The sequence below is a fragment of the Pinus tabuliformis genome, chromosome 3_2 (assembly GCF_031772625.1).
Source record: "Pinus tabuliformis cultivar Carrire ecotype Pingquan chromosome 3_2, CPIR1, whole genome shotgun sequence".
Classification (NCBI taxonomy): domain Eukaryota; kingdom Viridiplantae; phylum Streptophyta; class Pinopsida; order Pinales; family Pinaceae; genus Pinus; species Pinus tabuliformis.
The window spans coordinates 89,072,074-89,077,389 of NC_142302.1; the positions used below are offsets into that span (position 1 = coordinate 89,072,074).

The 5,316-nt window shown below is 34.2% G+C and overlaps 1 pseudogene; it reads left to right on the forward strand.

The window, feature by feature from the left end:
- Positions 1–1,828: 1,828 nt before the first annotated feature.
- LOC149179973 (LRR receptor kinase SERK2 pseudogene) lies at positions 1,829–2,715 on the forward strand (annotated as a pseudogene).
- Positions 2,716–5,316: the final 2,601 nt, after the last annotated feature.

The window sequence follows — 5,316 nt, forward strand, 5'->3', positions numbered from 1 at the left end:
GATGTGAAAGTCACAGAGCCAAGTTGGAGGCTATTTCTGTTGAATTTGATCTGGTATTATACTATTTTATACAATCGATATCTTACTAGCTTGGCATATTATGAAAGAAACCAAGCAGAACACCTATTTTACATCCGTAACAGTAACAAATATCATGACCCAAACAATGGTTTAGATATGTAATCATTCCACTCATCGGGCATCCCTTCTCGATACTTCAGCAGCTTGTAAGTTGCATATGTTAAAGGTATACCCCACGCATCATGATCTTTAGGTGCCTACATGGTCACTTACATCCTATTAGAAACCTTTTTTGCCATGCATCAAAACTAACTGCAAAATGCTTCCAAGAAATAACAACCAAATAGTTCAACAGAAAGGGAATCTTAAAAACCTTAGGAGTCCTAATCAGTTTTATTTCTGCCTCCTCCAGGGTTTTGCGACCTTTCTTTGAATTGCATTCGTTGCAAGCAGTAACCTGGTCAATAGATAAGCAGGAGTCCAGGCAGAATTAAACATAACTAGAAATACAAATATGATAAGCATGAATCCAGGCACACTAACTTCAATTGATAGCCGAAATATAAATGTAATTGTTCAATTCAGTCAATAAAACTTGCCGTAACATCAATGAAACTCATCTGAAAAACATTCAAATGATATACTTTCTTCAATAATTACTTTGTTGGTGACAATCTTGAAAGCAGTAACCCAATATTTAACTCGCATATACCTCTATTATTTAAAAATAGCCTGGCTCAAAATCACCATCACACCAAGCAATTTATAAAGTATGAAGCAGTCAAACCAGATTATTTTTTTTAAGTTCAACCATTTGTTATGTTTATGAAGCTAAGCAAGTAGTGACGTTTCTTGCTAATACAGCTATAGTTGTTTTAGCACTGTACAAAACCAAAATGCTTTACAGATGGGGGCTAGAGAAAATTATGGGTATGCTCTACGTGAATGACCAAGTAATTTTCCATAAGTTTATCACTCAAAGATGGATTAATATGCCTGCTGCAGATTGAAATTCCTGTCCAGACTATCAGTTCAAAAGCTTTTCCATTTTATAATTTATATAACAAACCAAGCATATAGAAATATTAGTTGTTCTATGCTTTCGACCTATCTATTGCAACCCAGGTTATTTCTTGTATATTATATCAAAAAGTAAGTGTACAAAAATACTATTGTAGTTGCTTGCCTTCTCAAACTATTTGTTTAATGCATATTTTTTAGCATACAATTACATACCTTTTACAATTATTATCTTTTGATGCAAAAAACGAATGAAACAATCAAATATGATTGAAAATGCAAAAATGTCATTTGTGTTGAACCAGAACCTCACGTGTACTTTCATGAAATCCATTTGAAAAGTTACAACATAAATGTTTTAACTTTTAAATTTTTAGTGGTGATTGTTGTGTTCAAAGTTCCTACATTTTAACTATTAGGAATAAAATATAAATATAATAATAATAATAAATAGTTAATTAAATAGTAATTAGTTAATCAATAGGCATGTCCCTAAGGACATGACCATTCATGAAAGCATACCTGCCTAGGTATATAAAGCAGTGTGTCATTTGTAATTCAATCATCTCACTTGTATTCAAATATACTTTTATAATATATTATTGTCCTATCATGGATGTTTATATATTTCAGATCTTCTGAAGTAGTCTACTGCATATATGAACTTTGCTCGTTTCAGAGGTGATGTGCGTACAAGAAAAATGATAAATAAAAACTAAATATTTTAAAAACGACGGCCAAAGTATATAAAGGAGTGCTGGCAGACAATACAAAGGTTGCAGTAAAACGATTGACTGACTATCATAGCCCTGGTGGGGAGCAAGCATTTCTATGGGAGGTTGAGATGATCAGTGTGGCAACCCACCGCAACCTTCTGCGCTTGATAGGATTTTGTGTTGCACCATTAGAGCGGCTTCTAGTCTATCCATATCTGCAAAAACTTAGTGTTGCATACAGGCTAAGGGAGCTCAAACCTACAAAAAATCCATTAGACTGACCTGCTCGGAAAAATGTAGCCTTAGGTGCAGCCCGTGGTTTGGAGTACCTTCGTGAGCACTGGAATCCTAAAATCATTCATCGGGATGTGAAAGCTGCTAATGTCTTGCTAGATGAAGACTTCGAAGCTGTTGTTGGTGATTTTGGGCTAGCGAAATTAGTTGATGCTAGGAAAACTCATGTTACAACTCAAGTCTGTGGAACCGTGGGTCACGTTGCTCCTGAATACTTATCAACTGGAAGATCCTCAGAGAGGATAGATGTGTTTGGTTATGGTATTACTCTTTTGGAGCTTGTCACTGGACAACATGCTATAGATTTTTCACGTCTCGAGGACGAGGATGACGTTCTATTATTGGATCATATTAAGAAGTTACAAGAGAGAAAAGATTAGATGCTATTGTAGATGCAAACCTAAAGCAGAACAATGACGTTAAAGAAGTTGAGGCAATGATTCAGGTAGCATTGTTGTGCACACAGTCCTCACCGGAAGATCGACCCAAAATGACAAAAGTTGTGCGCATGTTGGAAGGAGAGGGTTTGGATGAATGTTGGGAAGAGTGGCTGCAGGTTGAAGTCATTCGTCGACAAGAATATGAACTAATTCCTCGAAGGTTTGAGTGGGCTGAGGATTCTGTATATAACCAAGATGCAATCGAACTCTCTGGTGGAAGATGATCAACATGGGCTTTGTTGTCTCATATTTTTGTTACTTGGAACATTTTACAGTTTTCTTCAAATATATCATTATTGGAACTGTAAAAGTGGTTTTTAAGGTCGTAAGATTTTATTTACCTATTCTTCCACTTTTGTAAGCAAGGTGTGACTTCTTGTTCAATGATACTCAAATGCATTTTGAATCCCTGCTTCATCAGTAGGAAATCTCCAATCATGTTGTTGTCCATTTGCAATCGTGTACATTAGATATTCACCTAGGTATCCTTCAACATCTGAATACCAGGAAAACCCTGACTTTCATTAACCAGGAGAGATCTGGATTATGGTGAGAAAATTATATCCAACAATATTATAGTGTTTGTATTTATCATGGAATACTAATCTCCAAAGCTGGTTGTTTGAATTGGAATAATTCCTTGATGTAATGTGAAAAGATAAAATTAAATGTTTTTTCTTTCTAAGGGATATCATTGTTTTGGGTGAGTGTCACTTCCAACGACCAGTTTACCCTAGTTGAGTTCAAATTTATTGGCTTAATTTTCAGGAACGAAATGAAAATCATCCCACTCACTGGTTGTTCAGCTAAGTACTAATGGAAGCAAAGCATTGTTATGCAGCATAGGAAGTATGAACGAAATGATGAGAATAATTCCAAACAACCCATGCCCTTATACAATATTATAAAGGCACCTACCACACTGGAGAGGATTGCTCTTGCCACATGGCAGCCTATAGTCGTTTTCCCTTGTACAACATTTTGAGAATTATGCAAAGAGACAAAGTTGACCGTAGAAGATATGACAAGAATATGATGCTTTGGGAAAGCTTTTAAGAAAAGCCCCTGAATAGGAGGCTCACACAAGAAAGAGTATCCGAGGGCATCAAGATGATGCAGTTTTTGTTTGTATTTGGACACAAATTGTTGCTTGATGTACAATTCTTAGCTCTTTTTTTTTTAGGCCTTAGTCACATGAACATAAATAAAGAGAGGATTCAAAGAGGGCAGTGTCCAAAATATAATGAAAACTGACTGTTTTTTTTTTGTTTGTGGGATTTGAATGCCTATGCTGGTTCTCCTAATCAAAATGCCTAACCAATTGACTAGTCTGTTTTTTTTATAATAAATATGCAATCTTCATTTCTTTTTCATGTGGTACATGTTACAAGGGTGTCATTTATAGTTTTAACAAAACAACATTGATTCTTGGACCTTAGTTTGATCAAATGAAATTTTAACCTTATGAAATTAAGTGTCATCTCTTGTCAGTGGCATTTATGTACTGCGGTATCTTAGTGATATTGTATAAGTTATGTGTTGTCGCCATGCATCATATTATGGTGAAGATTTTATAAATTCATCTTCTCTTCTCCACAAACATTAATATGCATAAAATTCATAGATTTGTTGGATGGTGAATATTGTGGAATCATATTGATCTTATTCCAAAAATCCGTTTATGTTCAGTTTATGCTAATGTCTTCTTGGTTCTTGCATTAAAATAACCATGTTACCTCTTAGTTGTTTGGAAACATGGCTTATTATTATATAAATATAAACACAAAAATTTCAAAATCAACTCTACTTTAAAAACATCTCTAATATAGGCAATTATTCCATTTGTTTAATTATTTCTCATTTGACAGCTCATATTGTGAGTTTCATTATATATCATGAAATTGTTTTAGTACTAGTAAAAAAAAAATTGAACCTTTGATATGTAAAGGACATTTCTCTCAAATTAGAAAAAAAAAAAAGTATGAAAATCATGCTGGAAACAATTTCTGATGTTTTGAGTCTTTTATTTTCAAGATTAACTAATTGGTTTGGAAGATGAAAAACCAACAAATTGGAAGAGTGGGACTTTTATATTCACTAAGGTATCAAAGAAATTATATGCATGAAACTTATACTAGCACCTTCTAGTGGAAATTGATAGTGCACGAATCCGTTGCTTGCCATTATTTTGGTTTTGGTACCACCTTATAGCATATCCGGGTTCAAATGCTATTTTCCATGACGAACAGTTAAATCTGTTTCAACTCTAATTGTTATTAAGGGGTTCCACAAGGATGTCACATGAGCGTTTATGATGCCCATTTTAACATAGATAGCCACCTATGTTAAGGTTCTATTTTGCAGTTCCATGTTATTTATGAACATTATATACATTTGGTTGGACACGTGAAAATCAATTGATGGATTTGGTATTGATGATGGACATGTTGGATGTATGACCAAATGTATGACTTACTTGGTTACAATTTATCTAGTGCATGACTTGTCAAAGTTATTGTTGCATCGTATAGGCTTATATAGATATGATTTATCTAATCAATGACTTAGTGCAATTATGATTTATCTGATGTAAGATTTATTTCCAGTATGAACAACAAAAATTGACACGTGCACACTGGGCTTAATAAACATGATGTTTAAGATCATGTATCTATATCTATTTTGTGGTTGTATATATGCATGGATGAGAACTAAACTACAGGTTGGAAAGAACCGTATGATAACCAAGATCTACTATTCCATTGGGGAAGGTCGAGACGACCAGTGAGGAAAGGTACGATGTACATTGTTCTATTACATTTGGT